The 11,477-nt window shown below is 43.1% G+C and overlaps 1 pseudogene; it reads right to left on the bottom strand.

Annotated features, from left to right (window-relative positions):
- Positions 1-9,864: 9,864 nt before the first annotated feature.
- LOC110343692 lies at positions 9,865-10,483 on the bottom strand (annotated as a pseudogene).
- Between the last annotated feature and the right edge of the window lie 994 nt (positions 10,484-11,477).

Below are 11,477 nucleotides of genomic sequence, written 5' to 3' on the forward strand. Positions count from 1 at the left end.
CCATGATCAAAGCAGGAGGGAGACAATACCCAGAACTGAAAATTCATGGTGAGACAGGTTTTATTGATATGGATTTGTGTATCATCATCACCATTATCATCAGTTCTATTAGAATGCAAACTCCCCCACTGCTGGAGATGGTGACAACAGCCTCAGAGTTGCCCCACTGGCTATGTGGAAGTGCCATGGTCAGCACAGTTTGGTGCTGGTCAGCAGCCAGAAGTCTGCTCTCTGCTCCAGGGGGTCAAATATGCTGATGGCATCTTTTCCTTGTCACTATTACAGACTCCCTGAGTCCTGTGGAAATGTCGCATTAAGGTACCCTTTGGAAACTTGGTGAGTTTTTATTGATAACTTAAAAAAACTTACAATTTGTAGTGATACTATGAGTAAGACAAGTCAAAACAAATAGAAGTGACATGATAAAAATCAAGGGATTGCATGTAGTTGAGTCAGGTGTTAAGTGAAAGTTGTATCTCATGGAATTCTCTTTGGGAAGCACTGAAAGTAGGAACCAGGTGGAGTACATCCCCCAAGAGAATTTTCCAGGATAGCAAATCAGCAATGAGTAGTCACCTTTTCTTTGTCCAAGAGAATAGGGTGAACACCCGGTTTTCTTCCCTCCCATTGGCTGTTTATAGAACACACTGCCTTGAGCTGCAGGAACTCCCACAGGTAGAGGTAAACATGTTGGTCTGGACTGCTTCTTTTACAGTTATTTAAACACATGTCAAGGTGGCTGGAAGCCAGGCATGGGACTCTCCCCTGAGAGTACAGAGCACTGTTCTTGCAGGTGTGTGGTTCTGTTAGACACTGAGAAAGTGGGTTCCTCTTCTTTGTCATTATCTCCTCTCATTTTAATTCTCTCTCTCTACCCCCTTTCTCTTCTTTCTCTATTCTCTCTCACTTTCCTAGTTAACCTCACTTTAGATTTAAATCTTGAGTTTTATTTTCTCTTTTAAATTATCTCTGTTGCCTTATTCAAATTAGTCATTTGATCTTAGACACTCAGATTCCCTAGGTCACGTGTTAACTCTCTTTCACTCACAGGCATGCCCTCAGAGGGCATGGAGTTGTCTGAGAACTCAGGAGGATTTGCCAGTGGGTCTAAAGAGGTTGAATTATTATTATCAGGAGTGATGCTAATATGTCCTTGAAAGGTGTGAATTATTCACTATGTCGCAATTGCTAGTTGTGAGAGTGGAAGACAGTTTTCTTAAATGGAATTAAGTTTGCAAGGAAGCATTGGGGTTGGAGCAGTTGGAGAACTTCCTGTTTTATTCTCCCTTTAATCTTAAAAGTTCATTGAGCCTTAGGATGGGTTCATTTCCATGGACACCCAACTGTGTCAGGCTGGATGGACTCTGATGAAGGCTCCTGCTGCCTGTTTCCTTCAGAGCAGGTCAAGTCAAAAGAGGTCAGTGGATGAATTTGAAGTGGCCATCAGAACACACACTGTCAATTTGACCTTACTGGTCATTCTGTTTCTAATCTTTGAGACATTTCTGACCTTATTATAATGACCTTATTACGATGGTTAATCAAATACACCTGAAATTAATACAATCTACTTATTATTTCATGCTTTTCATTCCCACTGAACATGGAGACCAGGTTAAATGGTATCTTTACTAGATGGAAACAACTAAATATGAAAATGAATGAATAAATATGAGACTAAAGACTAAGTACTTTGAAGTGTAACTTAGCAGGCTAAATGGAAGTCTGTAAGAGAGGGCTTCACATTTTATTATAGACTAGAGAATCTCTCTAAAAGAGGAAGGATGAAGTTGAAGCTCGAATACAATAATCCAATGCAAATCACGCTACAGCAAGTCATGCACTGCTCCAGCTCCAGGGAGATCACGCTTGGCAAATGCATTTATCGTCTGGCTCACAGGGAGTAGTGTGCTTCTGACTGATTCACCTAATTAGGGATTTGGTAGTTCCATATCAGCCAACTCTTGGTTTGCATAGGTCGTATATAAACCCATGTTCTGCATCAGGAGCAACTGTACACTACAGACTCTAATAGCCAAGGAGTGCTCACTCTGAGACCCCTGCAGACTTATGGTTGACTACTCCCTTTCAATATTCTACAAAGACAGGTTTCTCACTAGCCAATGCTGAGACATGCAGTCAGAGTCTCTGTAATATCAGCCATGGGTTGCCTGACACTTATGCTCTGCTTCATTTTTGAATTAGAATTTTTAGAAAGATGCTGGAACTGAGGTAATCGAGTGAGCAAGTACAATTAAGCCCATACAAACCCAAGGATAAGACAGGGCCCATTGTTATCTTATGTAGGATGGTTTTTTATTGAGCATAAGTTTCTGATGTCATGGACTACACTGGGTGTCATAAATCATTTACAGCACTGTCCCTAAATCCCTACTGTAACTTGATATTTGTACAAAGTTAGCTCTTTGTATTGCTTACTGGGTCTGTGTGGAAGCAGTCTGTCTCTCTAGTGCTGTCTGTTGGTCGGCCTGTCTTTCTCTAAGCCAAAGTTTTCATTCTCTTAAAGGAGTAGGGGGAAGATACTGAAAACAGTTTTGAAAGAAAGGATTGCTTCAGAATGTATCTCTAGAATCCAAACACGTGGACCCCAGCAAACTTTATAATACCATTAAATTCAACTGAGCAAAGGCAGTTCAAGTCATTTGGGGCTGTTCGTTATCACTCTATGCTTGGTGTCATCTGGGCTATATTAGTAACAGTTGCAACAACCCAATCAATGACTGCATCCTGTGGATCTTTGGCCATCTTTAGGCCAGATGTCAATTTGTTATCTAAGTCTTATGCGGTGCAGATGCAGATTAAGCATCTGCGAGCTGTAAAATTCCAGATGATAGACGTTTGTCCTGCACAAGTACGGGAGTTATGACCGAGAAGAAATTCCAACTGCAGCTTTGTAGCCACAACACTGAATGCAAACACAGTGACTTCGGCCTTGGGTGTGAAGCCTGGCCCTCACCATGAAGATCCATGCCAAGAATGCTAAGGGGACAGATGGGCCCGAAAAAGCTTGGGAGATGGTTGAATCACACAGACACTACTTACTCAAACTCAAGCCAACTGCCAAAGTTAGGGCAAGAAATGGCTGCACTTCTTGCATTTCCTTTTCAGTAGTAAACACCTCTGAACTAGACCGAAGATGGTCTGGTAACTACCTATGGTAGTTAATATTGTCAACTTGGCAGGAGCAATAAGACATATTTCTATGCATCCTAGGGGTGATTATCTTTATGTCAACTGAAGTGGAAAGACTCACTCAAAATGGGTGATGCCATTTCCTGAACTCAGGCGCAAGAGTGCATACAAACAAGAACATGAGCTTAGCATGGACGTTTGTAGCTGTTTTCTTCTTGGATGTGACCCCATGCGATCAGCAGCTTCAAGATCCTCCTGTCATGATTTTCTCATCGTGATAGATGACTCCTTTAGATCAAGCAACCAAATCTTTTTCTTCTAATAATTCTCTTTCAGAGTATTTTATCATAGACAATACTTGGGTCAGTTCTTAAAACTTGGCTGATTTCTTAATTGCCCTTTTCCCATGCATTAAAAAATATCTAGCCACATTCAACAGGAAATATGATGTGACAAATGGCAAACACAATATGCAGCTTTGTTTCAACTTACTCCGCCTATGGCAGGAAAAAAATTGGTGAATTATACTGCAAAAACATATCTTTGAACTCCAGTAACCCTTGCTTATAGATGAGGGGATGGGTGGAATTGTATATATGTTTATCAAATATAAACAAATGCTTCTCATCAACACACTGTCTCTCCTGATCCAGCATACCGATTCCACCAGTAAAATCACACATCTTAAAGATTTTGAGTGACTTTATCATTTAAATCTCTAGTCATAAAGAGAAACCGGTAAATTAATATATCATGCTTCTGGCTGTACAGTCTGGTTAGCGTGCCTGGCACGGTGTTTAATTAGCTTGTTAGCTGTCCCCCTCTATCACTCTGAGCCAGCAGGCACAATGCCATAGTGATGTATGCTGTAGTATTTTCCTTCCAGAATCTAGCTCTTCCTTTTCCTTCCTTCATCTTGGTGAGAGAGGTCTTGTGAATTAGCAGAGAATGTCAATTTTGTGCCTATTTGCCCTTTATTCAAATCTTAGCACCTCAGTATATTGCAGGGAGACAAGGTTATTTGTATCTCTTTTAGCCTATGATTTTTGTACTCTGCAATGATGATTTACTAGTATTTAAGTCTTGCGACAGCTATCAATTAAAATAAAACATGAAGGACTGACTGTAATACATATTTCTTAGTTCCATTTCCTCTTCTAAGATACCCCCAAGGGAAATATAAGCTAAGGCTCTATCTAAGCTTTGCTTGAAATGCCGTTATTAAAACAAAACAAAACCCCCCAAAAAACTAGACCCAGCAATTCCACTCTTAGGCATATATCCAAATGAGTCAAACTCATACAACAAGGGCATCTGCTCCACTATGTTCATAGCAGCATTATTTGTAATAGCCAGAACCTGGAAGCAAACTAGATGCCCCTCAATTGAAGAGTGGATAGAGAAAATGTGGTACATTTACACAATGGAGTATTACTCAGCAGAAAAAAACAATGGAATCTTGAAATTCGCAGGTAAATGGATAGCACTGGAAGAAACCATCCTGAGTGAGGTAACCCAGTCGCAAAAAGACAAACATGGTATGTACTCACTCATATATGGATGTTAGACATGGATCAGGATAGTGCCAGTCTGCGCTTCCACTGATAGAGAGTCTGGGAAACAGGAAAGAACCTAAAAGATATGCATATATGTATAGTACCCAAGAGAAGAGGATTGAGACAAGATCCTCTGAATGGATGGGGAACACGGCGAGGGGTGGAGGGGGAGTGGGAGCTGGGAAGAAGAGAGGGGGTGAAGAGTAAGAGAGTTGGTCATGGGGGAACAGGAAGTTGAGTGGGTGGGGGTAGAATAGGGGGAAGAGGGAATCATAGGATAGAAGACAGATCAGGCACCAGAGTGCCCTCGAGTGATCTAAAGGGATAACACCAATTGGCAAGCTAAGCAATAGTGGAAAGACCACCTCGAATGCCCATTCCTGATAATGAACTTGATGTCTATAACCATCCGGTAGCCTTCATCCTGTGACTGATGGAAGCAGAGGCAAACACACAATTAATCACTGAACTGAACCCAAGGAACCCAGTGACAGAGAGAGATGAGTGATGAGCAAATTGGCAAAGAATGGGCTGGCAAAACCAGCAGAGACAGCTGATCTGAACAGGGGAGAGCTCTTGGACCCCAGACTGACAGTGGGGAGACCAGCATGGGACTGATCTGGACCCCCCAAATGTGAGTGTCAGCGAGAAGGCCTGGGCAACCTATGGGGCCCTGAGCTGTGGATCAGTGTCTATCCCTGGAATACAAACCGTCATCGTGTGCCTATAGCACAAAGAGGTATGCTCTCTCAGCCTGGACTCTTAGGGGAGTGCCTCACCCTACCCAGAGTGAAATGACAGACTCTAGATATCCCCTATGTGGAAGGATTTGGCAATAGGGTGGGAGGGTGGGGGAGAAGGGGAGTGCGGGAGGAGGGGAGGGAGAGGGAACTGGGATTGACATGTAAAACAAGCTATTTAAAATTAAAATAAAAAAGAAAGTATCATTAAAAAAAAACAAAACCAAAAAGTAGTCTTAGATCATTCTTCCTTTCTTCTGTATCTTTAATCTCTGTACAGTCTATCAACCAGTCATCCAGTGTTCAGTTATTACATGCCCATCACAGACAGCTGCCATAAACAAAGGATATTTCTCTTGAGTGTGGAGGTTGCTATTCATTCACAGTTTCATTCACTGATTCAGTAAGCCAAAGGATATTGATTCTCTGAGAAGCACAGATAAATAAGAACACTCAGTCTAAGGACAGATGTAGCCAAAGACAGAAGGTAAGGAGTTCAGAATAGTGTGGTGAACACTAGACCAGAGAAACCATTGCTTCTTCCTAACCATTAACCCCGAGTTTTAGAAATGGGCGCTCACTCTACTCGATCGCTGTGTTTTTTTCCTTAACAGTGAAAAATCAGAGCTACTATATAAAGGCACTCTCTACTGATGGCGATTGCTCAGAGAACACGGCTTACACACCTATTTTCTTGTAACTGCTTTGTTGGTGATGAACATAAGAATGATGAAAGAAGAGAGTACTGGGTTTAACTCACTTAGAATTAAATCCATGCAGTGTGAAATACCAGCTGCAGGAACTACAAATGTGACATCATGCCCTGCCTCAAGAGTAAGTATCCTTTGGACAGTGAGCTGATTGCATTAATTAAAATAACATAAGTACCAAGGTGGTATACAAATGTAATCTCAGAACTTGAGAATATAAAGTGTGTGTGTGTGTGTGTGTGTGTGTGTGTGTGTGTACCTGGGGGTGTGTGTCCTGAATTCAGGAACACCTAGTTTACATACTAAGACCCTGTATCATAATAAAGCAAAATCAACTGGCCCAAATATAGTTAGGCAAACATAGAAAGCTACAAACTGTCAAACTGTCCATTTGTTATGACCCTGCTATTCTGTTGTTGTTGTTGTTGTTGTTGTTGTTGTTCTTCTTCTTCTTCTTCTTCTTCTTCTTCTTCATTTTCTTCTTCTGTTTTTTTTTTTTTGAGACAGGGTTTCTCTGGCTTTGGAAGCTGTCCTGGAACTAGCTATTGTAGAACAGGCTGGTCTCAAACTCACAATGATCCACCTGCCTCTGCCTCCTAAGTGCTGGGATTAAAGGTGTGTGCCACCAACGCCCAGCTGACCCTGTTCTTCTTATGAGAAGCCTCAGAAGTGCTACATAACTCACAATGCCTAGAAGCTAACTGGAACTGTTTAGTTACTCCTTTCATTCTGCCCCCGTGACTGGGCAACACACAGTTGCACTTCTCCAGGGCAGATGTAGGATGAACCAACATGTATCAGTGATCCCTGAGTCCAAGCCATATTCAGACTAATTTCTCTGACAGCTTTGCCTACCGAAGACCTCAGTGCTTAGGAACCACAAATCAGCACACACATTATATCCAGCCTGCCAGTCCAAGGGTATGTGGACCTCTTAACCGGTTACACACAGAACTACCTAAGCAGTCATGTGTGCCCATGCTACCTTCTTGCAGGTCTCCTTGCTTTGACTCCTTCCAGTAAAATATTGGACAAGTGTTGAAGGAAGCATATCTACCCTTCGCCTTTTTTTTTCTTTAAACTAATGAGGCTTAGCAGGAGTTCTAGCCTCGGTCTTGTTGTCCCTGCCTCAGACAGCATCCAGCATGATGGACTATGCCTGTCCTAGGTTGGCCTGCCTCACAGGCCCTTACCCATCATTGACTACCTGCCCTCGAAGGACGACATCTCTGGCAAGCAAGCCCGGGTGGGAGAAATGCCTGTCAAACTAAGCCTCAGGAGTTTTTGTGAGCCAGGCCCAAGAGACCTCCCAAGGATGGCCATGTTCTCAGTGTAAAAATATGATGAGAACCCACAGTATGGAAATAGACTGTAGGAAACACTTAAAGATAATGATTAGTAATAAGACAATGGCCCCAATCAAAGCATAGGAAAAAAGGAGGTCAAATGCAGGTTGGAGTAGGGCCCTGTGTGGTATTATCAATTTGTGCAACATTAACCAACAGGGCTTTGGCCCATTTTCCTGAATTGTTGGTACATAAAAACGTATCAGTAAAATAAGGGCCCCTTCAGATGAAGGCAAGGGGTCAAAGGTCCAAACTACTGAGCCATACTTTTAGGTAAAAAAGAGCACAGGCATCCAGAGGTCAGGCTCCCACATGTTTTCGGGAGAAATCCAGGGGGCCAGCCCCACCGGCCTCATCCCAAAAACACTCCAGATAGGCAGTCTTTACCTGAAGGCCCCTGGTAATCACTATTGATTTTAATACCATTACCTGAGGCTCCTTACAGTGGGAGGGTAAGTTCCCCATTCTCTTAATGGCAGGAGGCATAGACAAGAACAAAATCTAAAAGCAGACGAAGACAGATTCGAACAAAAACAGTGTTGGACCTAAGTATAGTAGATGGTCCTACCTAATGCACCAGGGTACCAGACAGACACAAAGGAAAAGTCAGAGAAGGAGGAGGGTCCTCACGCTCATCTTGGTGAGGATCAAGAACATGAAACACACAGGGGCCAACTAACTGAACAAGTCACCAAAAGGGGGTGACTAAACACACCTTGAGAGAGTGAAGAGGAGTCCGAAAAGGTGCAGATAGAAAAAGCGAATGTGCATCAATGTAGGATCCGCTGATGCACCGCCAGGAACAAAAGACAAAGAACAGGGCCCAAAACAAAAAAACAGCCGTGGTGATGGGGAAAAAATACACCCTAATTCAAGAGGGGCCGACACCCATGCCAGTACAGGGTCCACAAGTCCCAGGTCTAGGCGTTAGATGTTGCTGGTTACCCTGCTCAGACACCCCTTGGGGGAGGGGGTGAGAAGACGCAGCACCAAGGACTCAGGCACTGGGAGTCAGTGAGCAACAGAGTGTGTTGCAGATTCACTTATTAAGGAAGCTAGCCTGCCTTTACACCCCCTGCCAAGGTCCCATTGGCTCAGGCGGCTGACTCTGCGGTATGTCCTTTCCTCATTGGTGTCTCTGGTCAGGTGTCTCTTGAGGTAGGCTTGGAGGCTTGGCTCAGGGAGCAAGTGCCCACTGCTTATGTATGCTGGCCTGGGAAGGGACCGGGTGATTAAGACTTGGGTTGGCTGGCTGCAGTTTCTCGTACAGACAAGGACACTCCTCAAACCAAGAGCATACATGTTTTTTGCCATATTTGTTCTGATTTTATTGCAATGTTAACTTTGCCTGAGGCCCTCAAAACATTGGAATTCTCAAGAATGTAAAAAAAAATTCTTTTTCTCCTAGACAAGATAAAATGACTTGTTTCGAATACCAGAAAATCATGCTGTGTATTCCTGGTTTGAAACGCAATTTCAAGTCACAGGGTTTTACGGTGACATTGGCGGGGTGGTTGAGAGGGTGGGAGACTTTATGTTCAGGTCCTATTTCTTGTTGAAGTATTTTAACATTTCCACACCATCTGCAATGGTAGCAAAATCCTTGGAAACTCTACCAAATGGCATTCTTACAATTAAAAGCATATGTCTAAATTGCAGGCTCCGGAAATATATATCTGATCCTTTATATTTTTCTGTATGGCTCTTTTCCAGAGATTCAGATATTAAGGCCATAAATTTTCACACGGTGTCAGAATGATAGCTGTGGCTGGAAGTAAATGGGTGGATGGTCACAGGACTGGAACTTGGCCTTCTCTCATGCCTGACCATCAGTGTTCATCCTGGGGTGCTCCGTGTGTGGTTGAAAGAAAGCTATGTAATAGTGTTTTGGGGATGGTACCAGTCTTAGTGTCCTTTATGGGTATCTTGGAGAACACGATTTGTTTCTCTCCTTGTTTGAGTCTTTTTTTTTTTTTTTTTTGGTTTTACGAGACAGGGTTTCTCTGTTTTGGAGGCTGTCGGTCCAGCCTGGCCTCGAACTCACAGAGATCCGCCTGCCTCTGCCTCCCGAGTGCTGGGATTAAAGGCGTGCGCCACCAACGCCCAGCTTGTTTGAGTCTTTATTTGGATTTGTTTCCTTTTGTCCCCCTCAGTCCAAGTTTAATTGATTTTACAGAAGAACAGCAAGCTGATGCCCTGCCACTGGTACACCAGATGATTTGGCCGCGAAACAACTCAGACCATTTCTACCAGGGCGAGGAAGGGCGATCTTCCACCACCCTGAAGGGAAGGCCTGAAGCAACATTACACCTTGTGTTTAAGTACAAAAGATGTTCCTTTACAGGCTGTCTAATGAGCCTCACAGTGCAGTCTGGCATAAAAACAGCGAGGGCTCATTACTGCTTGGGAATATATATTCGTTGCTCTCCTTGATGTCAAACTCAATGTTATCACTGTTGGATTTCCAGCTAGCTGGGAACACTTTGCCATGTGTGTCTATGAGTTGAAAGGCTTGGCCTAATCTCAGCATCTAATCTACAGAGCAGCCAACAGGTACCTTTTTGTCACTGATGATTCAATGGAGGATAACTTGGTCGTCAATGACAAAAGGGTACCTGAGAGGGACTGCCATCTGCCTTTAAGTCTCCATAATCCTGAGCAATGGTACAGTTGGGATCTGATATGAAGGGATTGATTGTACAAGGGTTCCCGCCCCCATATTTCTTGCCTGTATTGACCCATGCCAGATGACAGACATGGAACCCACAGATGCACCCACAACTGGGTCATTGAGTTTCCTAACTTCTGCCCCATCATGGAAAGCAATGATCTCCATGGGGCACACAGAAGGGAAGTCAAGAGCACTAAGGAAGACCTCCTTCCCTGAGGCTGATGACTGGGAGCTAATCATCTGGCAATACAGCTGTGGCTTTGAAGTTAGGGGCAGGATACCCAATTTGGGCAATTCTTGAAGACATCTTGCTATTAGCAGGGCTGATTCATGAGTCTCTGAGACTAAGAATAACTACAGGAAGGTGGTAAGAGGACTCTATTTGGTTTTGCTTTTATTCCCCCAAGACTTAAATTCTTGTACATATTAACCATGCACCCTACCATTGAGCTACAACACAACTCACATTTCTAGTGTTTTGTTTTTCTTTATTCTTTGTTTCTTTCATTCTCCCCCTCTCTCTCCCTCTCTCTTCTTCCTTCCTTCCTTCCCCCTCCCTCCCACCCTTTCTTTCTTTCTTTCTTTCTTTCTTTCTTTCTTTCTTTCTTTCTTTCTTCCTTCCTTCCTTCCTTCCTTTCTTTCTTTCTTTCTTTCTTTCTTTCTTTCTTTCTTTCTTTCTTCCTCCTTTTCCTTTTTCTTTCCTTTGGAGATATAGGGTCACTATAGACAAAGTTAGCCTCACTATCTGACCCAAACAGATTTCCAATTCATGATCCTCCTGCCTTACCCTCAGGAGTCCTGGAATTGCAACAGTGAGCTATAGCCAAAGCTATTCAGTTTCACACATAAAAAATAAAAAAGTGTATGCGATCAGTTCCCAGGCACTGATTGAATCCTATGTGGCAAACGCTCCGGAATGGCAGGAGTTCTAACAATGATTTCATGAGAAGATGGAAAAGCAATGATTTCCCCAAACTTCTGATAAGCTGCTGGAGGACAAATGTATCATTTTTCTTCTCTTTGTATCTGTAGCTACCACAGGGGTTCAGGTATGCACTTAAAGCTGAGTTAGAACCTAAAGACTGATAAAACAGTTTTAAAGTCACCAAAGAAATCATAGTTTGCTAAGAAAGTAAAAGTGAGGAAATCATGGTTACTTCAATATGGAGCAATATAATGAAGGGTTCTGAGAGCAGATGTGCTAATGTCAATGAGAGCAAGAGCTGCTCCTTTCCCTGGGGGACTTGGTAGTGCTGCATCTCTTCTGTGCTTTTCAGAGAAATTCCAGAAGGCAGAAGCCC

Source organism: Mesocricetus auratus, unplaced genomic scaffold (genome assembly GCF_017639785.1).
Source record: "Mesocricetus auratus isolate SY011 unplaced genomic scaffold, BCM_Maur_2.0 Super-Scaffold_100024, whole genome shotgun sequence".
NCBI lineage: Eukaryota > Metazoa > Chordata > Mammalia > Rodentia > Cricetidae > Mesocricetus > Mesocricetus auratus.